Source organism: Protopterus annectens, chromosome 12.part0, assembly GCF_019279795.1.
Source record: "Protopterus annectens isolate FY-2018-M chromosome 12.part0, PAN1.0, whole genome shotgun sequence".
Classification (NCBI taxonomy): Eukaryota; Metazoa; Chordata; order Ceratodontiformes; family Protopteridae; genus Protopterus; species Protopterus annectens.
In genome coordinates, this window is record NC_056746.1 from 1175553140 (window position 1) to 1175579702 (window position 26563).

The following is a 26563-nucleotide window of genomic DNA, read 5'->3' on the forward strand; positions in this document are numbered from 1 at the left end:
TCTTGGTATTAAAAAAGATTATGATGGTGTGTTTGAGGAAGTTGACCTGCACTGTGTAAAAATAGTTAATCGTAAGATTAGAAAACTTGAACGGGATTTGGTTGAATACAGGAATGGGGTGGCCTACCCACCTCCGGGTAAAAACAGGGGAAGGGGTAACAACCTTGAAGGTACGGGTACTCACCCAGTTGGTAATGTTAATAACAACAACAATATGGATGTGTATACCCCTGAACTTCCTAGGAGAAGCTAGCGTCTAGCCCAAAAAGATAATAGAAACATCCAGCAGGGTTTTCAGTTTCCCCAGGGCAGACCGGGGGTGAGAAGCACAACCTATTACCAGCAAGGGTGGAACAGACCACGCAGATAAAGGATTTGAACTGCATAGAAGTTGCTGACATAGGTTACGTTTTGGATGGGCTACCAAAGGACAAATATGAGGTAGTAACTAATAACAATTTCAACATTTACAATTTTACGGACATGAATGTTACAGGTGACTTTTTTGAACTGTTCATAAGGGGTCTGCATTACATACCTTCACGTACATTTAATTTACCCAGTACATTAATAGATCTGAAACTTTTTGTTAGACGGTTGAACTTATCTCTGGAACTAGGTAGGCCAGGTACAGTGAATGAACAATGTCAGAGCAAGTACCTTCAATCCCCCTACTCACCCAATTTTAAAAGTATTTGAAGAATTAGTGGAACTGGACCTAAGGAAGCAGCATGCTATTAATACACGTTCAACATCCCCCAATTTATCTTTTGACCAGCAGCGGCTTATTTATTTGCTCAAGGATGAAGGCATAAGAGTAATGAAACCTGACAAAGGTGGAGGGATAGTTTTAATGTATAATTGTGCGTATGAGACGCAGATTCTTAGCATGTTGCAAGATAGTGCACAATATGAGTTAGTCTCTAGAAACGAAGTCAACATAGCGTATGCCAAAATTAAATATGATTTGTTTGACTTATTAATGCAAGGAGCTATCAATGAAAAATTATATAACTTTTTGAATGTGGATAAATCTAAAACACCGATAATATTCGGTATACCTAAGGTAAGGGTTTGGACCCATTAAGATTTAAACCAATTGTGGCAGGGGCCGGTAGTATTAGAGCCACTAGGGAAATTCATTGACCAGATTGTTAAAAAATTTGTCATGCCCTTGGAACATGTCTGCAAAGACTCCTGGGAATTTCTAAAAGGTTTGGATCAGAATTTCTTTAAACGTACTTGTCTAATGGTTTCTATTGACATTGTGGAATTATTTCCAAGTATCCCACATTTAACGGGGATTGAATGGTTCAATGAAGTGCTGGCTACACAATCAGGGTTGAGTGCTAATATAGTGATGTTATTGGTAGAAGTTATTCTCAAAAATAACTTTATTTATTTTAATGGTGAGGTCTACAGACAAAGAAGGGGCGTGGCGATGGGCACCCCATGTGCTTCAGCTTTTGCCAACATAGTGTTACATTACTGGGAAAACAAGTTTATATATTCAACTGCTTGGGCAAAACATATTGTGCATTATAAACGATTTTTGGATGATATTTGCATTTTATGGGAAGGTAATTATGAAAATTTCTTAGAATTCATGCCCTATATTAATGCTTCGACAAATTCTCTTTCTTTTACGCACACTGAGTGATGAAGTTCTTAATTATCTAGATGTAACTCTGGTTAAGGATCTTACAAGGGGTATTTTTCAATCTAAGATTTATAGGAAGGCAACTTTTTCCAACTCTTATTTACACTTTGAGAGTGATCATCCCTTTTTCCAAAAGAAAGGAATAGTGAAAGGACAATTCATCCGGGCGTCGAGAATGTCGAGCACGGATGAATTGTTTTTGAAAGAGGTGGACTTTTTGCAGAAAGGGGGTACCCTATAAAGCTGGTGAATAATCTACAAAAAGAAGTGATGGCTAACAGAGGGTTAATGTATTCCCCTCTACTGGGCACGGGTTTGTTACCCAATGTGCAGGGTAGGCAGGAAAAACTATTTAATGGTCATAGTAGCTTTGTCTACACCTATACTAGGGACACTGAGCAGTTGGAACAAATTGTTTTGAAATACTGGCCTGTTTTGACCCTTCAGGAGAATTTTCATGACATTATTCCAGAGAAACCAAGTTTTGTAAAAAAGAGGGACATGAATTTGAAGGGTCTTTTTGAAAGTAAAAATCATCTTTCAACTAATTTTGCTGTGGTTTCGAAAATAGGCACACATAAATGTGGTGCCTGTAGACAGTGTTTTCCGATTATTAATGATAGTAGTGTATATATACCTTCAAGGAACTTTAAGGTCCATACAACTGGATACTATAATTGTGCAACCAAGGGTGTGGTTTACATGGGGATCTGTGTTCTATGTTGGAGTTTTTATATAGGGAAGACAGAAAGGCTTTTAAGGCGAAGAATTTATGAACATGTAAATGACATCTCTAAAAAGACACAAACACCTTTTATAAGCACTATATACAGTGCCCTGACATGAAACTTAAATTTATGGTACTGGAGCAGGTTGCACAGGACCCTAGGGGAGGAGACTGGGAAACATTCCTGGAATATAGAGAACTTATATGGCAATTAAAATTAAGACGCAGCTAGGTCCCCAGGTTTAAATGACAGTATTAGTATTTCAAGTGTGCTCAAACTACGTAAAGCGAAACTGTAGTGTTATATATGGTTATATATATATATTATATATATTATTTTAGAATTTTATAGATAGAACATTAACATAATATGGTTGAAAGAATGTTTTTTAATAGTGAACAATGTGTTTGGAAGTATTTTGGTTTAATGTATTGTTTTTTGTAAGTATATGGCTTGTTAAACATTTTGCAATGCAAAAATGTGGGGAGATTTTAACATTCATTTTTTAAAGGAATTCAATTGAAGTAATTCTGACTGATTAATTAACTTAAATTGAAGCAATTAAAAAACACCATGTGACCAATGGTTATTGTATTTAAGGGCATTACTTTTTTATGTTTGTATCTTGATAAAGCCTGGTAGGAACCAGGCGAAAGCGCTTGAGATATTTGATGTTTTTTGGATTTTAAAGGTTATTAAAAGACTTCAAACTACAGTTTGCTGCAGCCTGTCGTTTCTCTGCTGTGGAATTTGCTGTTGGTGTTTGTATTAGTTTCTGAGAGACTTATAATGACAGAGTGCTTGCATAGTACATTTAAATGGCATCAGTTACCAACAGTGAGCAGGCTCAACTCCTTTTCATATTCCAGGAAGCAAAATATGCAGACGAGTTATGCTTGCATACTATAAGTCACTATCACAGTTATTGCAGTTACTGAATTACAAACAGTCCTAGTCTTGGTGCCAAATGGGAAACCATACTGAAACTTTTCTAATACAGACTATAGTTTGTTCAATGTCAAATACGTTGCAGGTCCCGGATGTTTTAGTAATGGCTGCATTACAGAGATGTACCAGTCTCTCTCACAGAGCACTATTATAAAAAGGTTAGCATAACCATATAAAAACAGCTAAATCCTCTATAATCCACTCAGTGGAGTACCATATCACAGAGATAAAATGATTTTATATGCACACTTCCCTTTAACCCTTATTAACCATGCCTCAAGAAGTGCCAGTTTTCAACTTATTCCCAGAGCTACTATTGAAATATTACAAATAGTGCGACTCCCACTGAACAGCACTCACACTGTGTAAAAATCCTTGATTTTATTTTCCCATTCATTTTAATGTCCAGGTGGATTGAGGCCCTGGAAGAAAAAACTCTACAAGAATTTGTCTAACCTTATCTGCAAATAACAAGCCAGATGACTGTCTCAGTAACATACCAAACTCCAGTGACACTGGCGACTTGAGACTGACTACTGATCGGGGAAGCTGAAGGGATAGCCTTCACTGGCTAATGGGCAGTTTACTTTTCTTGGGGGAAGGGATTGGGTGTTTAGTGACACTATGCCTCTCTCTGGCAGGGGATGGAGAACAGCACCATTAATTAATTAGCACTTAAGGTATAGGCAAACATACTTCTATATATAAAAAAAAAAAAAAAAGTCAACATGTTCCTAGTTACAAACATTACACGTCAAAGTTTTTTCTATAACCATTAATATAAATATTATTAAAGCATTACATAAATTGGTCAATTCCTGCCTTCCCTTAAATCACACTAATCCATAGCATTATTCTGCATTTATTGTTTCCACAATTTCCTTTTTTTTTCCTACGCAGTTTGCTCCCACCCTTTTCTAAATATTTCACATCCGGTTCTGCTATTTCTGTTACATTTAATAATTTAAATATACTTGGTTTAGGCTTAGATTTCAGTTTTCTAGTAATTGCTTTGTTGGCAGCCACCAGAATTAAACTAAACAATGCCTCACTGTGTCTAGGCAATTCAGATCTTGAATCCCAGCTCAAAAATATAATTTCCTTAGTTACATCCATTTGCTCACCCAATATTTCTGATGGAGTACTCTGCAGGGAATTTTGAAGTCTGCTAAATCATTACATTCCCAAAACATATGTTCCCAGTTACCTCTTTTTCCCCAATCATATCTCCAACATTTGCCATCTACATCAGAAAAAAAATTCTTTGGAGTCTGCTTGGGGTGTAAAAACGCCTATGCAAACACTTTCAAGCAAAAGTCCTACATTTTCTAGACTATGATGCATACCGGAGTGCCAGAAATAGGTCTTCCCACTGTACTCTTGTGAATATCCAATCTCTCTTCCCAGTCTTTTCTAACCACCTCTGACTAATTCCTATAATTATTGTGCAGTATTTATACACCCTATTAATTATCCTTTTTTTAATGTCCGCTTCTGTTCTAGATTCAGCTAAAACCTGTACCAGAGCAGATCTTTCACATAGGATTTCCCCTATCCCTTTGTCTTTACCTGTAATCTAATATCAATATCTAATAGTAAAGGCAGCTTCTAGCCTGCAGTCCAAATGTCTTCTTGGCCTCTTCCCATTCTATTACCTTACCCTCTTTAGTTAATTGCTTCCAATACCTTAATTCCTTTGCCAGTTTTCTCCAATAAATTCCACCCCCCTCTTAATTATTCTCTGTACCACTAAATTAAGTCATCCCTATCAGCAAAATCTCCTTTCTCCATTTTTGTGTTTGCTTAGTTCTTAGAATACTTTGTGCTACTTTATGAATACAATACTGTTATTCTCCTTGAAGATCTGGATCCAGAAATCCCACTGTCTCCTTATTTTTTGAATTTCCCCCATTTCAGCATCATCCCTTTTCACTTTGAATTAAAGCTTTCTGTTTGTGCTATGTATATGAGCCTTAACTGTACATCTCTAAACTATCCCTTCAAATCAGGTAATCCTAAACCACCTTCTTCTGCTGGAAGGATCAACTTATCCCACTTGAGTCTTGCCCTGGTCCCCTCCCAGACAAATTTATTCAACTTGTTACTAATTACTGTTCGCAACTTCTTCTCTGGTTGATAAAATATGCCTAGTGTCACTCGTCTAGTCAGGATGAAGTAGAAAAACATTGTGGGTTCTATTCAAGCAACTTTATTATATACAAACACAAACGTATATACAAACTTGCTGTCTCACACATAGATGTTCACACTCTGGCTATACTCACAAAATGGCACTGAAGTTAGCACGTGCCTATTTATATTGCACGTTCAGGTCTTAGAAATGCTTCTTAAAGGTACAACACATCTGTTATTCTACAGCTTCCCTCTTTGAAAAATGGCATTGACAATATTGACTGACATGCTATAGATAAAAAGATGCAACCAAATCGTGTGATGTATAAACTGGAATTGGGATTAGCAACTGGAATAGTCTCTGCTGAATGTTCAACTTTAGGGACGTTATGAACATGATCAGAAACGATAGTGGGAATCAAGACACGTTCTCAGACTGGAACATTGTCTGAATCACTCTGAGATTTAGAGTCTGTAGCACAGGAACAATGCTGGGACAACAGTTCTGGTACAGGAAGTAGATGTCTGTGATTCCTCCTGTACTCCACACCCTCGGATTTCACAAGATAGGATGTCGGCCTTTCACATATATTTGTTACTTGACCAATCCGGTCAAAACCTTTCGCCATTTGTATCCTCACAGTCTCTCCTTCTTTCAACAGACAAAGAAATCTGCTCGATTTTTCGTAGCTGGACTTTTGGAAAGAATGCTTTCTGAACAATTGGGCATTGATTGCTTTGTTGTTTTTAGCTTTAGGCCTCAATAAACTGGAACTGATCAGAAAGGTTTGCCTAGATAGAAGTCTTTGAGCAGATGAGCCAAGTAAATCATCACGGGGTATATTTTTGAGATTGAGCAAGTTTAAAAAGACATCGGTATTGTCACGCTTTGACTTCTAAAGTAATTGCTTTACACTCTGTACTGCATGTTCAGCAAGTCCATTTCACTGCAGACATTCTGGACTACTAGTAACAATGTACAATGTGCCATTCTCTTGCAAATTTCTAAAAAGTGACTGGTAAATTGGGTACCATTGTCAGAGATATTTTGTGGACTTCTATGGACTGAGAAATGATGTTTCAACTTGGTAACAGCAGTGGAAGTTAAGTTTGGTAGTAAATCGATCTCAAACCAATTTGAATAAGAGTCTGCCAAGTACTAAGTAATGCTGATTGTTCCACTAGAATAGGTCAGCGGCTACTGTTGACTAAGGTAGTTCAGGAACTTGACTTAGCTGAAGTGGTTCTTTTTGCAAATGCAGTTTAGTACTATTGCATATTGAACAAGAAGAAAGTACTCTATCAATGTCTTTTGCTAGGGGATGTCCAAAATACTAGCCCTCTTGCCTTTCATTTGGTAGCTTTGGAACCTGGGTGACCACGATGCAAAATCTGGATGTATTCTTGCTGTAAGGAAGCAAGAACAACAATTTTAGGACCTTTGAAAATAATGCCATAGTCTATCAACATCTCATCACTCTAAGGAGAGTAGGGTTGCACTTCAGGTGGTACACTAGACTGCTTTTATGGCCATCCAACATTAATGTAGTGGTTGAGCTTTTGCAAAATTGGATCAGTCTTTATACAATCTCTTAGCTCATTAAGTTTTGTGGTAGAAAAATTACACACTTCCATGATATCAAAGTCAAAATTTCAACATCAAGTTCTTCCGCTGTCTTTCTGGGCAATCTGGATAAGGTATCAGCCAGATAAAGAAGTTTGTCTTTTGTACAGACCATTCTGAAGTTGTACTTTTGCAATTTAAGCATCATTCTTTGTAATCTTGCTGGAGCTGAATGTATAGACTTCTTTAAAATAGTAACCAAAAGATGATGATCAGTTTCGATCTGAATATCTCTACCACAGATGTAATCATGAAACTTAGAACATGCAAACACTATCGCCAAAAGTTCTTTCTCAATCTCAGCATATTGCATTTCAGTTTGGGTAAGTGTTCTAGATACATAGGTTACTGGTCTACCCTCTTGAAGAATAACTGTGCCAAGACCAAATTTTGAAGCATTGCAGGAAATTCTGGAGTAGCTATTCTTTGCTTAAGGTCTTCAAATACTCTCTGGTGATGTTCTAACCATGACCATGTAACATTATTACATGTTAGCTCTCTCAAAAGCACGGTCAACTCAGTGAAGTCTGGTACAAACTTGCCTAAATAGTTGACCATACCAAGAAAACGGTGTAGAGTTTGAACATTATATAGTGCTGGCATCTCAAGAATGGTTGCTTGCTTGGATGGGTCTGGTCTCAAGCCAATGCCTGTAAATAAATAACCTACATATGTAACTTCTGGTAGTCTGAATCTGCACTTTAGAGGACTGAGCTTTAAGTTCACTTCATGTGCTCCATCTAGAACTCTCAAGATTTCTGTCATGCTATGCTTCACCATTGCCTCTGACTAACAAATCATCTACTATTATGGCACAAGGATAATCTGAAAGAATTTGCTCTACTGCACGCTGAAAGACTTCACTTGCAGAATTTATTCCAAATGGCATCCCAAGAAATCTGTATCTTCCAAATGGGGAACTGAATGTAGTCAATAATGAAGATTTGCGATCAAGGATCACTTGCCAAAATGAACGTTTTGCATCTAAAACAGAAAAAACAGTGGCATTCAGTATTAGAGCTGCGTCTTCTTTGACTGTATGCATAGGATAATGCAGTCTTTTTAATGCTTTGTTCAAATCTCTTGGGTCAATGCATATTCTGATTTCTTCTGAGCCTTTTTTGTGAGCAGCTACCATGGATGACACCCATTTAGTAAGTTATGTAACTGGACAAATTACACCTTGCGGCACCATTTTGTCCAACTGACCTTCAACTCTACGCTGCATAGCTATCAGAACTTTTCTTGTTGGTCTGACTACTGGACTGATCGCTGGGTCTAACTTCATAGAATATACAACTGGAAGTTTGCCCAACTTGTCACTGAAAATGTCAGCATACTCTAAAAAAAATAGTATTAGTGAAGCTGGAACATTTGCTTATTTGACAAACTTTTTGAGTGTAAAGCTTGTAAATTTATAGTTAAGTGTTTTCCAAATATCAATAATATTCCGTTTCAAACTTGGAACAATTTTTCCTGTGACACTCAAGGTGTTATGTATGCTCTTAAATGCCCTTGCAATTTATTTTATATTGGGCAAACAAAGTGGGCATTTAAAGTAAGATGTTTGGAGCATGCAAGGGATATTCATAATCAGAAATTAGAAAGTTCTATAGCAGCACATTTTCAACAGTTTCATAACAGCAATAATGAAGAGTTACAAGGCACTACTTTGGAAAAAATAAATGTGTCATTATATGATATATGTAATCTTTAAAAAAACTGCGTCTGACTAAGGAAGCAGTATACATTCTTAAATTTGATACTCTGCACCCACATGGGTTGAATGAAGAGTTAAATTGGAGATTGTTAATTTAATTGCTTAATTGTTTTATTGTCTCGTTTTTTAGTATTTAGGCAAGTTTTTTTATGATGTTTCTTTACTTTGAAGGCTTTTTTAGCCGAGACGTCACAGAGAGATATCTTTGTGCTTTATTGTGCAATAAATTTGCTGTGGAATCTGTGGCTGGTCGTATTTTATCTATTTGCTTTCATTTGTGGTGATACAGTTTATGTCTTTATGGCCACAGACCCACATTACAACTTGCCTCGTGTTCTTTGTGAGACCATTGGTGATGGGTCTCAATTATCTTTGGACATTTTTCTTAACTCTGTTCTGGACCATAATTCGCAGGTGAATAATGGGGCTGTGAATGGTTCCGTTGCTACCACTACATGGGATAAGTGGGAGCAGGACAGAAATAAACGCTGCCAGAATCCACTTGATACAGTTGGAAGAAAACTACCTACGTCTATATCAGAAGAAAGTAAGTCTCTTTTTGACCAGTTAGAAAAGTGTATTTGGAAAGAGACATCTACTTTCTTCAATATGTCTGGTCTACAAAAATATATAGACCTGGACATTACACCGAGGGGGCTGAGAGTATTTAAAGATCCAACTCTGCCCTTTGATCTACAAAATGCTGCTGATGTGCAATTTCACAAGCGCTGGCTAGCAGCAGCACACAGGTGTACACTGGAGTGGGTGAATATCTTGTTAGATTGTGACAGGGTGAAACAGCAGGAGTTTAGTGATCAGATTAAGAAAGTGTGTTACACTATTCCTTCAGGGACATATGCTCATGTACTTGATGTCTTTTTAAATGACATTAATTCAAAATTAAAGAACTATGAAATAGAACTGGTGGATAAGAAGAAACGCAAACTACTTTCGAGATTTCCGTGACTGTGAATGGAAAGGCGTTTATTTTAGAGACAATCGGAAGAAAGCTCGCCATCATGCGAGGTTTCAAAAAGGCAGGAAGATAGTTCTCATTCATATAATTCCTCATTTTCAGAGGGACATTTTACATCAGGGGATGAAGAGCTAGATAATCAAGACGAGTACCCTGTTTTACCACCTGCACAACAACCGGAACGTTTTCAACAAACTTTTCATCATGTCAACAACAGCTATAGGGGAGGGAAACAGGGTACAAAACGGACTCGTGAACAACAAGAGTATTTTCAAAGGGACTTCTATCCCCCAGAGGGGATACAAAAGAGGTAAAAGATAATCTCTTATCCTCTCAGGACAGTTACATTATTAATTTATCTGGACATGTTTTCACTGATTGTGAATTGGCGGTTTTGAACCGAGGTCTTAAGTTTATTCCTACTGTATTTCCTAGAAATCATGACATTAAGCATGATGTATTTAAATTCAGTAGGAAGTTACATTTAAAGTATTTTTTTTTTAGAGATTCTCATACAGAAGTTGATTTAGTTAATTGTGATGATAGCATTAATACTTCGTGTGAGAGTTTTTACACTTGTGACTCTGATAGCTTGTCTAATTGCCTATTGTAGATTGGATACTCACAATGTTTGCATAAATAGTGATTTTTTTACTGCCTTTTTTGAATGAAGTAGCCCATTGTTCTAATATGTTAAATTATGCGATTGAGGATGTGCTTACTGACTTTAATAGGAACAGACATCAAGTTAATTGTAATTTATCTGTTTTGGAATGGAAAGCTCTTCAAAATTTAAGTAAAATGATTGAAATTGTTTTCAAACCCTCAGATAAGGGAAATAAGTTGGTTATCATGCACTATACCCAATATTTAGATATGTGCACGGAACATTTAGAGGATGATGAGATATATCATAAGATTGATATGTCCATTTACCAGCAAGCTTTGGCTGAATATGTTGAACTACTACAAAAAGGTAACATACTTGGATATTTTTTGGATGCAGATGTAAAAAAGAAATTTAATCCAGATGGATGTAAAATGGCCCATTTTTATTGCCTCCCCAAGATACACAAAAACTTAGCTAAGCCTCCGGGGAGGCCCATAGTTTCAGGTTGTGAGCATTTTACTCATGAATTGGGTTCATTTTTGCATAGTTATTTAGCACCTGCAGTATACATTCTACCATCCTACATCAGTGATGTACTGGATTTTTTGGCTAAAATAATTGATGTTAAGTGGAATGATAATATGTACTTTTTCACTATTGATGTTAAAAGCCTCTATACGAATATTAGCCATAATTTTGGCTTGGAAGCATTAAGATTTTTTCTGGGTAATTCACCAGTAACAGAATATATAGCTGAATTGGTATATTTTTGCCTTACTCATAATTTTTTTGAATTTAATAATCTTTATAGGTAGAAACAAAGTACAGCAATGGGGGCTGTTTTTCCCCCCATATATGCCAATTTGTGTATGGGCCTTTTTGAGAGTGAATATATCTACAGAAATATTTTTTTTTGTGATCATGTCATTAGGTATTTTAGATATATTTTTTTTATATACAGATACGCACATACACACAATATATGCATAAATTTAGTAAATTTTTGAATATATATATATATATATATTTAATATATTTAAAATATTTTACAAATATACATTTTCTGTATAAGGTAATACATTCCCTATTTAGGTGAGCACTAAACAGGAACGTTTTTATCACTTAACAGGTAAAAAGCCCTTAGGTAAAAATTACACTAAAACACTAGGGGGAGCTGTTGACACTTTAGAGAGTAGACACAACAACAATAGTTTGCTTTCTAACACTAACATCTTCAAGCAAAGACTTATTCGTACCTTTGTACTTCGATATATTATTATTTTCATTACTATTGAAGTGCAAAGGAAGAAAAAGTGTGTTTACTACACACTTATATATATTAACTAATTGTAAAAGAACACTATTATAAGAGAAGTTCGATAATTGACATGGTTACTGCTTAAAGATTTAACCAATGGACTGTGTAAATATAGAAACCTAGAAAAGTATATTTTAACTAATTCTATGTGTATTAACTTTTACACTGGTTGTTAATACAAACTTTGTTATATACATAGAAATTAATAAGTCTTGTTGTTAAAAAGTCGTCCATTACTTCTTCCTGATTGGACAGGAATGAAGAAGGGACTACTTAAGTGCAACAGCAATTAGAGTAAGATGTCTGAAGAAGTTTGGGTATTACCCGAAAGAAAAGCGCTCAACATTTACGTGGGTTTGTCTTTGAAATTTTATTAAAAAGTCATTGTGCATTTAAATTGCTCTGGATTCCAGTATTAAGTTACTTTTTCGCTCGTTTGGCTAAATGTGTACTTGCTTAGGGTACTGGTGTACTCACTATTGCTGAACAGAACAACTAAACAACATTTTTAAATGTGGTGTTCCAGGTCCTACTCCGGAGCTGAGGTTGTTTGTTTCTTTTCTTTTGTTTGTGGACATCTATTAATATATCACATAGTTTACATCTTACAGGGACTACCTGTTGTAATAAGTGTAAAGCTTGTACATTTATAGTCAAGGGTTTTCCAAATATCAATAATATTCCGTTTCAAACTTGGAACAAGTTTTCCTGGGACACTCCAGGTGTTGTGTATGCTCTTAAATGCCCTTGCAATTTATTTTACATTGGGGAAACAAAGAGGGCATTTAAAGTAAGATTACTGGAGCACGCAAGGGATATTCATAATCAGAAATTAGAAAGTTCTATAACAGCACATTTTCAACAGTTTATAAGAGCAATAATGAAGGGTTACAAGCCACTATTTTGGAAAAAATAAATGTGTCATTATATGATATATGTAATCTTAAAAAACTGCTTCTGACTAAGGAAGCAATATACATTCTTAAATGTGATACTCTGCACCCACACGGGTTGAATGAAGAGCTAAATTGGAGATTGTTAATTTAATTGCTTAACTGTTTTATTGTCACGTTTTTTAGTATTTAGGCAAGTTTTTTATGATGTTTCTTTACTCCTTGAAGGCTTTTTTTAGCCGAGACGTCAGAGAGAGATATCTTTGTGCTTTATTGTGCAATAAATTTGCTGTGGAATCTGTGGCTGGTCGTATTTTATCTATTTGCTTTCGTTTGTGGTGATACATCTCAAGAATGGCTGCTTGCTTGGACGGGTCTGGTCTCAAGCCAATGCCTGTAAATAAATAACCTACATATGTAACTTCTGGTAGTCTGAATCTGCACTTTAGAGGACTAGGCTTTAAGTTCACTTCATGTGCTCCATCTAGAACTCTCAAGATTTCTGTCATGCTATGCTTCACCATTGCCTCAGACTAACAAATCTACTATTATGGCACAAGGATAGTCTGAAAAAATTTGCTCTACTGCACACTGAAAGACTTCACTTGCAGAATTTATTCCAAATGGCATCCCAAGAAATCTGTATCTTCCAAATGGGGTACTGAATGTAGTCAATAATGAAGATTTGCGACCAAGCATCACTTGCCAAAATGAACTTTTTGCATCTAACAGAAAAAACAGTGGCATTCAGTATTAGAGCTGCGACTTCTTTGACTGTATGCATAGGATAATGCAGTCTTTTTAATGATTTGTTCAAATCTCTTGGGTCAATGCATATTCTGATTTCATCTGAGCCTTTTTTGTGAGCTGCTACCATGGATGACACCCATTCGGTAAGTTATGTAACTGGACAAATTACACCTTGCTGCACCATTTTGTCCAACTGACCTTCAACTCTACGCTGCATAGCTATCGGAACCTCTCTTGTTGGTCTGACTACTGGACTGATCTCTGGGTCTAACTTCATAGAATATACAACTGGAAGTTTGTCCAACTTGTCACTGAAAATGTCAGCATACTCTTAAAAAAAAAAATAGTATTAGTGAAGCTGGAACTGGAACATGTGCTTATTTGATGAACTTGGTAAAAGAAAGCAGATTCATTATCAGACGGTCTCGGAGATCCAACAATGACTATACAGGTCTTCAAACTACATAGAATAATATGCTATAACAGTTCTTACCCACATAACATGAAAGCACTACTGAGCCTTCGGTTTGAATTTCTTCACTTCCATAAGCAATAAGTTTCGCACAAAAGGTCACATTTAGTTGTTCACCAGCTATCACCTTAGCAAAAGTATCTGCAGACATAACATTACACTTTGAACCAGACTTTGAGCTCAGTGGACTTACCATTGATCTGGACAGTACAAAATACTTCATCCTTTGCCAATAAATCTACTGCATCGATCTTTTCACCAATTACTGATACACCATCTACACAGAAAGACTGTTGCAGTTCAACTTGATTAATTTGCTTTTTCAAATGACCAATCTTTATAACAGTCTGTGTAGAAGTTGAAACACACCACCACAAGATACAAAAAATTCCTCTTCAAAGTAAAAAGTTAAAAGTGAAAACTGTAATTGTTTAAACTTTAAAATGAAAATAGAACTTAAAACAAAGTCTTTTGCTTCGATACGATAAGCGCTTTCGGCTAAAAGCTTTCCTCAGATCGTAAAGAATTGGGCTCCATAGGGCTAAGATAAATGAACAAACACCAATAATACTGCCGAATCTGAGCCAACTCCTCCTTTTAAACCAACCAGTCATCAGCCAATCAAGGGGCTCATACAGAACACACCTCCTAATTTCCGAACAAAACCAACTGCCTTATAAAAAAGGTGCATCCGGGGCTGAAACAGCTTTGTCAATACTGGCCCATATTGCTGCTTCATTTGTTTGGGCTTCCCTTATTATTAATCCAGAGATGTAGCAAAAGCACTCAGTTCTTATTGAATTAAAAACCTTCCAAAGAATGTAGTGGTTCAAATTCCATTACTTTAAGATGAATGGACAATCACATGTCATATTTCTAAGTCTGAACCTTCTTTAAAGCAAACCATTTTTCCTCCATTAAAAGGGCTTAAAGGGTCCCACACCTCTTAATGGCAAAATAGAGAGGCAGCTTCTTTTACACTTTTCACATTCTGTGCAGAGACGGCCTTATCAGAACCAGCTCCTGAGCCTTCCCTTTTTTCTGTTCTAGTTCTGTATATTAGGAATTCTATTCTTCAAGATTGAAACAAACATCCCCTCCTTGCCTATTTATTTGTGGCAGAGGGATGTTGGTTTGTTTAAAGAAGGTTCGAACTTAGAAATATGACTTGCGATCGTCCGTTCATCTTAACGTAATGGAATTTGAACCGCTATGTTCGTTGGAAGGTTTTTAATTCAATAAGAACTGATATTAATGGGTGCCTTTGTTACATCTCTGGATTAATAATAAGGGAAGACTAAACAAATGAAGCAGCAACATGGGCCAGTATTGACAAGGCTGTTTCATGAAGACATTTTATAAGGCGTCAGTTGTTATTCAGCAATTAAGAGGTGTGTCACGTATAAGCCCTTTGATTGGCTGATGACTGATTGGTTTAAAAGAAAGAGTTGGCTCAGATTCAGCAATATGACTGGTGTCTGTTCGTTTATCTTAGCCCTATGAAGCCCGATTCTTTACAATCTGAGGAAGGCTTTTAGCTGAAAGCGCTTATATACAAGCAAAGGGCTTTGTTTTAAGTTCTGTTTTATTTTAAAGGTTAAACAAAGTTTCTAATTTTAACTTTTTACAGCGGTAGCCTTGTTACCGCACAGCAAGAGGTTCTCCCGTTCGATTCTCGACTGGGCTTGGGAGTGCCTTCTGTGTGGAGTCTGCATGTCCTCCCCGCAGTTGTGTAGTGTTCGAAAGACATGCGTGCGTAAATGGGCGTGCCTTCATTGAAGGTTGGGCGTCAAGCTGGCACCTCAGCGTTTTGTAAAAATCTACTGCCAATCATTAGCGGACCGTAGTTCCGCTGTGGCGACCCCTTACAGAGAAAAGCCGAAAGACAAACATCACCTTTGAAGAGAAATTTTTTGTATCCTGTGGTGGTCTGTTCCAGCTTCTACACAGACTTTTTGTTTCTTAGGAACCACCTTTGGCAGTTACAGGAGAGTTTTCTTGTTACTTCTTTATAACAGTGTGAGGCTTACTCGATTTGCAAAACTTTTGAAAATGGTTCCATTTCTTACGTTTATGGCATTGCTGACCAAATGCTAAGCACTTTTCGCTTTTAGACTCATGGTTGACACCACAATTGCGACAGTTAACAATAAAGCCTGACTTGGGTTTTGTCGATTCACACTTGTACGGCACTGAGCATGCTCCTTTAACTGAACTGGTCTTAGAACTTGCTGGAAGGTTGCGGGACCTCCTAGGAAAACCCGCAGGGGCAGCAGCTGCCACATGCTTAGGCTTGTTTCTGCCTGCCACATGCTGCATGCTGTCTACATTTGCTCTGGAGCCTGCTGAAACCATGCTCTTATCAGTTGCAAGGATATTTGTGTGCCTTTCTGTAACTTCACGAATTTGACAAACTTCAATAGCTTTACTCAGTGTTAAAATCACTGTCACGAAGCAAAATCTTTCTCACAGCAAGATTATTAATATCACGCATGAGCCTGTCCTTTACTAACTCATCCTTTAAGTCACCAAACTTACACATCTTAGCTTCATTTCTCAGGTTAGTAATATAAGCTGCAAAAGTTTCTCCTTGCTTTTGATCTCTGGTGTAAAACAAATGCCTCTCTAATATAATACTGGTCTGTGGGGGGGTTGCACATTTCTGTAAATTTGTGCTTCAAACACTCAGGGTCTTCCCTTGATTCAATCTGCACAACAATATGATGATTATCTCCTTTACCTTCATGTACTGTTGGTGCATATACAAATGAATGCTCTCTTTCTATGGCCTCTGACCCTGCTAGATTTAGTAAAATGAATGCCCTGGTGCATGCATCTATCAAAATAAGTTGCTTGTATGAATATATTGTGCTCTTGCTCAAATATTCTCCAATTGTTTGCAATATTCTGATCAAACACAAGTGGTAGCAGTTTGAGAAAGCCATCTGCCATATTAATGCATCTCAGTGAAGACTTTTGTCAGTATGCACAAACACACACACACGCACACACACACACACACACACACACACACACACACACACACACACACACACACACACACAAACACACACACACACAAATACAAACGTACATATGCCTGAAATTTATACCAGTACTTGTAACTACTCCCAACAGCACAACAAGCCTCTGTACAAATGAAATATGTTTCCCAGGCACTGTAATACTCTTTAAATTACTGTACTGTAAAAGTCACTTATAATTTTAAGAAACATTTCAAATAACCGCCCTGTGCAAGTAAACTGGGCAGAAGAATCTCAGAGTAAGAAACATTTCGAAGTAATTGCACTTTGCGAATAAACAGTACACAGCACACTGAAATTTCCCCAAAATGGCTGCACTTTGCTAAACAACTCTGTATAGTGTAAGAAACACTCTATAATGGCAGCACTCTACGAAGACACACCCAGCACAAGAAACTTTTCTAAATAGCTGTATTTGACTGCACTTTATGAAATAGTGGCACCTCGCACACAAAAACTCTTTGGAATAAATATATAGTAATAAACGTAGACTGCAAGTACTTTTGCACACTTTGAGATACTTCAAATAACTCTAGATATACTATTCAGAGCTCCAATCAATGCGAAGTATAAGTTTATGTCAAAACACGGTAATTCAAAAACATGCAGTTGCCTTCCTTTATTTACACTTAATGTGCCCTTTTTGCTCTTTGTTATATTCATTTTGATCATTTAATCCCTTTTCATGCCCATTATATTTCCTTGTGCTTATTTTAACTCAAAACATGCCCTTTTAACTTTAAGCATGCTCGTTTTGCAATTCTGAAGTAATTCTGAACCCTTTACATGCTTTTCTGATGCTCATTTTATCAAATCTCTTAATTACATTTTGTTTAATTAATAATTTTTTTATGCTTGTCATTTGCTTAATAAACATTTTCGTGCTACTCGTTTGCTTAGTAATGTGTTTTGTGCCCTTGTAATGCTCTGTTTTGTCTTTCTTATAAAATAAATAGTTTGTGCAAGTTTTCATTACCTTTAGTTAGTTTCTGGCCCTTTTTTGCTCTTGGTTCACTTAGTTCATCTTCACTGTTAACTCTGCATCTCGTGGCTCTGAAAAGCAGTCTCTGGAATTCCAGTTCTGACACCATGTCACTCGTCTAGTCAGGATGAAGTAGAGAACATTGTGGGTTCTGTTCACGCAGCTTTATTATATACAAACATGTATACAAACTAGCTGTCTCATACACAGATATTCACACTCTAGCTGTATTCACAAAATGGCACTGAAGTTAGCAAGCGCCTGCTGCTATTTATATTGCACGTTCAGGTCTTAGAAATGCTTCTTAAAGGTACAACACATCTGTTATTCTACAACTGGTCTGTACCTAAAACTAAAGGAACTAAAACATTTTCACTGCTTGTATTTTGCTATCCATAAACAAGAGCTTCCAGTTTCTCAGTTTATGTATTATCTTTTGTTTAGTCTCTCCTCACATGCACTTAGCTGCTAGAACAGAACCCTTCTTAATCCATACTCCTAAATACTTAATTTTATCATGTTCCCATAAATATCGGTATTGCTGGACCAATTCATGTACACAGTTTACAAATATAGCCTTTGTTTTATCTTCATAAATTTTATATCCCAAAAAGACGTGAAACTCTCTCAGAATGTTTCTCAACATAGACATGTCCTTTTCTGCATTTATCCAGTACAAAACAGTTATCTGCAAATAAAGCAAAGTTTTCTCAACTGCCATACCAACTATATCCTTGAATTTCGGAGTCCCTTATTTTCTTTGCCAATGGCTCTAAACATAAAACAAATAAAGGAGAATGAGGATACCCCTGCCTGCTTCCTCTGTTCAGACACAACTTGTAAGGTAGCAACTCTCCCACTTTAATTTTTGCTTCTGATATCTCATATATCATATTAACCTTATTATTGCATCAGGGAATGCAAATGCTTCGATAGCTCTACTCATAAAACCAGCACTCATAAAACCAGTGTACTGTCTCAAATGCTTTCTCAGCATAAAGACCCACTAACAGCAGCTGTATTTCCACAATCTTAACAGCAACACCGAACAATGTGCAGAATTAGTTGTACATGGCATTACCTTTACTCAGCCAGAAGACATAGCAAATTTGCTGCCAACAAATTCAGCTCAAATTTTACCTCCCATCACCCCCATTTCTCTCCCTCAAGAAATACCCTCCACCACTCCACAGCCAATTATCACCAAAGAACAGGCTGCCACTATGCTCTCTAAAGCTAAAAACATGGCTTTAGCTGGGTCTGAAAATATACCAGGTTGCCTCTTGAAAAGCTTAAAATCAGGATTTATCAGGCCCATTAGGATCTCTATTTAACCACTGCCTCCAGACTGGATTTGTCTTGAATGACTGGAGGACAGAAACAGTCATCCCTCTGCATAAAGGGGGACCATCTACTGACCAGGAAAATTAGAGACCCATATGTTTGGCTAGTCTTATATACAAGGCTATGGAAAGAACAATCATGGGCCTTATAAATAATGACAAAGTGAACCTCCAAACACTGGACCCAATCCAATTCATCTTTGTCAAGGGCAATTTATGCCTACTGAATCTGATATATTTCTTTGAGGAAAGTCACTATGCCATGGATGAAGGTAAAACAGTACATATTGTCTATCTTGACTTGGCCAAGGCACTTGACACAATTCCCCACTCAGGTATTGTAAATAAGCTCACAAAACTGGGCATAAATCCCTATGTCATCAGAAGTATAGCCAACTGGCTCATGGACGGGATATATGTACATGTGGTTAAAGCGGGTGAATCCAGATTCAGCAAGAGGCTAGTGACTAGTGGTGTGCCACAGGGCTCAGTGCTGGGATCATTCCTATTCGGAATATATTTCTCTGAAGTCAAGGCCAACATGGAAGGCCTCTGGATGACAAAGTCTGTTGACTACTGCAAGCTAGGGGCAATCAGTGACTCTCCCAATGATGTAGATATCCTCCAAGAGGGTCTAGCTCAGACAAATGATTGGTGCCAGAACCATAGCCTAAAACTAAATGTGAAAAAATGCACTATCACACTCTTTGGGAAGTCAAATACCCCTGCAAATTACATCAACAGCACACCCTCAAGAGTAGACTCAGAGGTGAAAGCTCTAGGTACATAGACATTAGTATGAACTTTGACTTCCATGTGTTCACAGTAGTGAAGAAGTCCTACTATGTGGCACAACTTATAAGTATAGGTATGGAATCCAATCCAAATAAATTATAGTCCCGCTGTACTCCGCCTTCAGTTGATCAATTATCAAATACAATACACCAATTTAGATGTACTTGACTAGGCACTTAGCAGCTGGAGTGAATTTAGAGATTCCTCACAAAGAAAATACAGGGTGTAAACTATACTATGCAGATAGGAGACAGAGTAAAGGGGCAGGGCTTTTAGTATCAACTATTAAGGTGTGACCTATGCGTGACCCACAAGGCACTCAAATCCAGCCCTGATGGTGCTGCTGCTACACATCAGCAAGTCAAACAGCATGAGCTGCAACAGCCTGATCTAGGGATCTAAACTTAGTCAGCAACTCAAACAAAACATGCTGGAGAGAGAGTGAGTCTCAGAAAATTACTGTTCTTTGGAACAGGCTTGCTATTCACATTAAGTAGAACTCTTCCCTGGCCCTCTTCAAATGCAATTTGAATCAATGGATGAGGAATCGGAAATTCACACCTGGGGTAGTGCCCATGTCCCTTATGGACAAGGGCAATCTATAAAGATAATCAGGGCACAGGTATAAATTCTTGCCATCCTCTTGCCCCCTAGGAGCCATATCATGGGTAAAATCTGGTTATACTGACTAGGCTTGTAAGAGCTCTTAAGCCATTAGCCTAGTAATCCCTTAGGAACCTTTTTCTTACATGATTCAGAGGGAAGCAGAGTATCTTTCAATTTTGGCAACACATTTGCTATTGTATTCGCTATTAAAGACATAAAAGCTTTATAATCAAGGTTTAGAATTCAAACTGGCATATACAAAACTAGGTCTGATAGGTCTTTACTGTCTTGAGGTATTACAGCCATCACAGATTTCTTCCACAATGTTGATGCTTCATCTCCTTCTAAAATACTGTTAAATAATTCCAGATCTAATTACTTTCCATTCTCCTAACTTTCAAACTTCCACACGAATAGCATCGACCCCTGGAGATTTTCCTGCAGACTGATTGTACGTCACCATTTGTATCTCATCTCCTCCTATCTTAACTGTTAGTTGTTGAGTCTCATCCACCTCTAACTTTGGCATAATTAATTATTCAATGAATATTTCCATTTGTGCTCTTTTTTGATTTCCAAATTTCTCTGCTTTATACAAATTTTCATATAATTTCCGAAATACCTCCAGTACCTCTACAGGATCTCTAGTTATTTTCCTTGTTATAGGGCCTCAATCTGGCAACCACTCCTTTCTACTTTCCACTGCCCAAGTCATTGTGCTATATTTTTGTGCTCTGGGGTTATCAAAAAACAAACAGTTGCTTAACAGCAACCGTAACTCATGCATATTATCTAGATACCCATTATTTTCTCTTTAGCACTTTGCCGTTGTGCCTCTTCTTGTTCAGTGAGATTCCTCCTTATTCTGCAATACTTTAACCTTTGTCAGCCCCTCTAAATAAATCCTGTTACACCTTAATAATCGCTCTCTTTTATTTCTACCCTACATTTAAACTCCACTTTTAGTTTATCCCACTCTCTATAACTTCTGAAGAAATGTTTACCTTCCCTAATAATTCTCAAATAATTTCCACTATCCATTCCTTTAATTCCTTTATTTTTAACGGGTAGGTAGGTAAAAAAGCACCAGTATCTCATTTTTAATTAATTCCCCTGCATATGTTCTTAGGTGTTATTGAATGCATGATCTGAAATACTTGCTGAATGTGTGACAAAGCTTTCAATTAAATGCACTTGTTCCTATGAAACAATTTCTGCGTAGTCTAGCCCAGTTATTGAACCTTGGGGAATAATATGTAAAATCTCTCGGAGATCTTATTACTGAATTCATATCTTCCATACCAAATATTTTCATAAGTTTTCTTCAGAAATCTGCCCTCTTTTTCTTACATTTTCCCTTCTAGGTCCCCCAGATACATCCTCACTGCTTAAAATCAAATTCCAATCCCACCTACAAGTAATAGTCCCTGCTGAAAGCGGATTATTTCTCCAAAAATTATCTTTAGCTACATAACAGCAGTTTCAGGAGGAATTTAAATACATGCCATTATAATCCTTCACCCTTGCCAACAGCCTCTTAATACCAACAATCTACCATTATATTTTCCTTCCTCTTCTAGCACTACTGAAGCTTCCCTAGGAGTTAATACAAGTACTACCATTGTCCTTTGTTTTATACTCTGCTTAATATCTCTTCTGAAATCTGTTATCAAATTCACTCCTTTCCAAATGTGTCTGTTATAGCATTGCTATTTGCACTCTGCATTTCTTAATATAAATCATTACTCTTTCCTTTTTGTCTACAGCTGGGAGACCACTCATGTTCTAAAATAGGGGTAGTGCAGCCTTTAGGATAAAAAGTTATTATTCCCACTTCAGCAGTGACAATCATCAAGGTTTACATCACCGGTTGGTTAGTCCTGCCGCAGCAGCTGATTAACACCACTCACTCTCACACATACGCATATGACAACTTTTTTAAATGTCTAATTCTGTCTTGTGAGTTACATGCATCCACTAATATTTGACAGATTGATCTTACATGCAGATGTTTCTTGTAATCTCCATTTGAACCTATCACATTTTAAAAGACTTTTCGTTTTAATGAAAAACCTCAAAAAACACCCCTGAACACCCCTATAACCCATTTACGCAAAAGAAACACAAAAAAACACACACTTCTTAAAATAATGAAGTTTAACTGTCATGATAGGAATAAAAGTCCCAAATCAAGAGATGTACACACAGGCATTACCTAACATTAAGTTATTCATGCTAAGATGAATGTTACAGCCTGTTCTCCTACTTACACTAATTATTGTCTGTTCTTGCCTCACCTTTATTCACCTCCCAGATGTGAAAAACTGATTGCATGTTTTCAGAAAATACTAACCTTTAGCCTTAAAGTGCACTGGCTTTTGCCTACCCCTGTAGTCAGCTTGTCTCTATGGAAACATAAGAACATCATATACAGCTGCCCTCCGCTGCAGACTTGTCAACTCACATTGAACATTTAACTTGTAAAGGAAAACTTTTCATTATATTTATTGTGCTCTTATTTACTTGCTTACACACACACACACACACACACACACACACACACACACACACACACAGTTATTAGATTAAGCCAAGGTTCTCAATTCAGACATTCACCTATGAAACATTAAGAGAAACAGAAAACATATCAACTCGTATCATAATCTGTTCACTTTTACACTTCATCCCCCACCTCATCAACCCAAGATTACTACATATTTACCTAAACATGCATGTGTCCAGCCTTTCTTCTCTTTTTTCATTGCAAAGCCTACATTTCTTAAAAAAGAAAAAAATGCACTTCTTTACTTTAGTATCCATCACATACAGCAATAACTGAAAATGCTTTACTGTATTCCAATGCAACTTATATCATAAAATGTTTTTTTACACAGACAATGTTAAGAACAAAAACTGTTTTACATACAGTTACTTATTTCCTTTCCTTCTGGTGTCCTTCCAAACACTGACATGAAGTGGGGTATATGCTTTTCAGACCTCCACAAGTTTAACAAAGTCAATAGAAAGTCCAATCTTTCTATGTTTTCTTGCAAAACCATACTTCACAAATGTGATTTATGCTTTATAATCTCACATTTACTAATTTCAGTGTTGGTGCTGCTCTTCCTGTTCGTCTTCAGTCTTCATCTCCCAACCCCAGACTCTAGTTCAAGTCCAAAGTATTCCAGATTCATCGGAACTCCTGTGTTTTATTCCGTCTCAAGCACTTTCCTTTGAAACACTGGAAAAAGGCTTCACTGGCAAAGTCTCTATGAGTTTTATTATTAGAAGCAGAGTGCATTCCGTTTGATGGCTCACTTTTTGTTGGGCAAACCTGCATTTCTCTACATCCTACTCTGCATCAAAAAATAACTTTGATCCACCAGGAAAAAAATATTCTGAAGACAGCACAACACAGCAGCTTCAATCTCACACCTGCCTCTCGACATTCTCCAATTGCTGTGATGAATTTGCTAATTTTCTGCCCAGTGTACAGTGAACAATAATTTATCACAAACACACTACTGTCTCCAATATTTAACAGTCTCTAATTATTAATACTTTGCCCTTCTGCCACATTTGTGACCAGATCAACTCTTTCTTCCTGTATGAGTGCATCTTCACTAATACAGGTTTTGGGTGCTTTCAATGTGCCCTTTCAATTAACAAATTTTTCTGTGGAATTCCCATCAAGTTGCTTGTGTCTGCTTTCATAAAATTCAGTTTGTTCCTTCTTTCTCTGGTACAGCAGAAAATCTCAGAATTTTCCCTGCATCCTCTGTCCACCAATTTTCTACAGTTTTTTGAAACGGCTCTTCTTGAGCGGTCTCCTACTCAGCCAGCCTTTTCTTTACTTTGACCACTGATTTTTGAAGTTTTATTAGTTCACCTGAATAGCTTTTTGAAGCTTCTTCCATTTTTTCCAGCCTTTATTCGAGTCGATATACACCTTCGCGGTTTTGTTTGCTTTAATCAGCTGTGAGCACATTTGGTTTATTTTTTCCTCTAAATTACTGGAAGCCTCATCTTCCACCAAAGTTGGAGCTTGAACTGCTTTTTGATGAACAGCTGCAAGATTCTTCAGTCAGTGTTTTCTCTTCTCCTTTTCTCACTGATTTTATTTCAGGCTCTAACTCATTCACTCCAATGGAGCTCAGAAGTTTGCACTGCAACTTCCAATAGGTAGAGCCTAAGCCTTCTGACAGAATCAAATTATGTCCTCACATTTCGAATATTCATATCTATGGTTTATGAACGAAGTATAAATGGCAAACCCTTCAGCACAAACTATTTTTATAGTGCTAGTATTCTTTAGGTTCTAGATCTTAAACTGAATTTTATAAGTCACAGTAAACACAGTAACTATTATGTTTGTAATATTTTGTAAACAACTTACAATATCTCAACAACCACTCAAATTACACACATACTTGTCAGCAGTATTTTGTTCACCTAGACGACAGCTTTCATATGAGACTATGGAGTTCTGTGTTACTTGGTTGTTGAGATATTTAGAAAAATGTGAAAATTATAACTATATAAATTAATATAATAAAAACAGTTAATATCTCTTTACCTGCACCAGACAGAGGTCACATATTAATGCAGTTGAGTTTGCCATTGTGTAAGCTTTAAGATAAAATCTTAAAACATGTACATAGCATGATTTTGAAATTGTTTGTTTGTCTCTTTCAGCTTTTCCCAGTTAGGGGTCGCCACAGCGGAACTCCGATCCGCTAATGACTGGTAGTTGATTTTTACGTGCCGAGTTACCAGCCCTGACGCACAACCTTCAACGAAGGTACACCCATTCACGCATGTCTCCACGCAGAAGACGCTCTAGCTGAGAATCGAACCGGACAGTATTTTACTGTGAGGCGACAACGCTACCACAGCACCACCACCGCGGGTACTGATTTTGAAATTACTGACGCAAATATTAACCAGCAATATTTGCCGCCTAGAGGCATCAATAGGAGTTAATTGCAGATGCACCTTGAGGCGTCACTCAGATGTAATGAGTTAAACTTCTACTTTGCTAGCATCCAGGCAGTGCACTTACTACTCAGTAACTGAATTTATTAAAACTAGCAGAGTTACTGGCCCTTGTCTCTTAGTTTCTTTTTTCACATTGGGTGAGCTGAAATTAAGCTGTTGATCCGTGTGCAGGAAGAAATGGAAACAGATGATCCGCTGTGGCAACCCCTAATGGGAGCAGCCGAAAGAAGAAGATCCGTGTGCAGCCATCGTTGAAGTCCAGGCTGGACAGTAGCATTCGTCTTTCAGAAACACATGTACACATGGAAGGGAAGGGTTGACATTAAAATGTCATGGCAGGAAAGCTCATGGATGTGTGGTTACATCACTGCACACCTGCTCCTCAAGGGAATCTCAGGGCAAACAACAAAATAAAAATCTCTAAAGTTAGGACACATACTTATCTCCTTCTCCTCTCATTCCTCCCTTGAAGATGGATAATTGCTCTGCTAACTGTGTTGCCAGTTTTAGAGGCAGGTTAAGACTGCCTGTCTGGTGAATGGGATTTGGGGGAAGAAGAGGCACTGGCATTAGCAGATGGTCATCCTGATCATGGCAGCCAGAAAAGTATAACAGCAGCAAATAAATGGAATGGACAGTCCAAGTCCCAATAACAGTGACTTTTTTCTCCATTATAATACATGTGTGTGGATTTAAAATAAAGTCAAATTTACAAAATCTCAGATTTACATAATCTCTCTGCCACCTAACAGAGTAGCTGCACTTGTTACAAAGAAAAACCCTTAAAATGAGTCAGTACATTGCATCCTTGGGATACTGTTGTAGTAATGTTTATTTTTATAACAACGAAACAAACCACCAACACCAGTGAAACAGAGAACAATGCATGCATCCATGCTTACTGGTACGCCTTCTGCTGGACACAAAAGCAAAAAAAAGTCAGACCTATTTGCTAATCTAGCA

The 26563-nt window shown here is 37.2% G+C and overlaps 1 protein-coding gene across 1 annotated transcript in view; it reads right to left on the reverse strand.

The window, feature by feature from the left end:
* CTNNBL1 (catenin beta like 1) overlaps positions 1-26563 on the reverse strand; it is a 2650525-nt gene that overhangs the window by 2407177 nt on the left and 216785 nt on the right. The gene's annotated exons all lie outside the window — the stretch shown is intronic.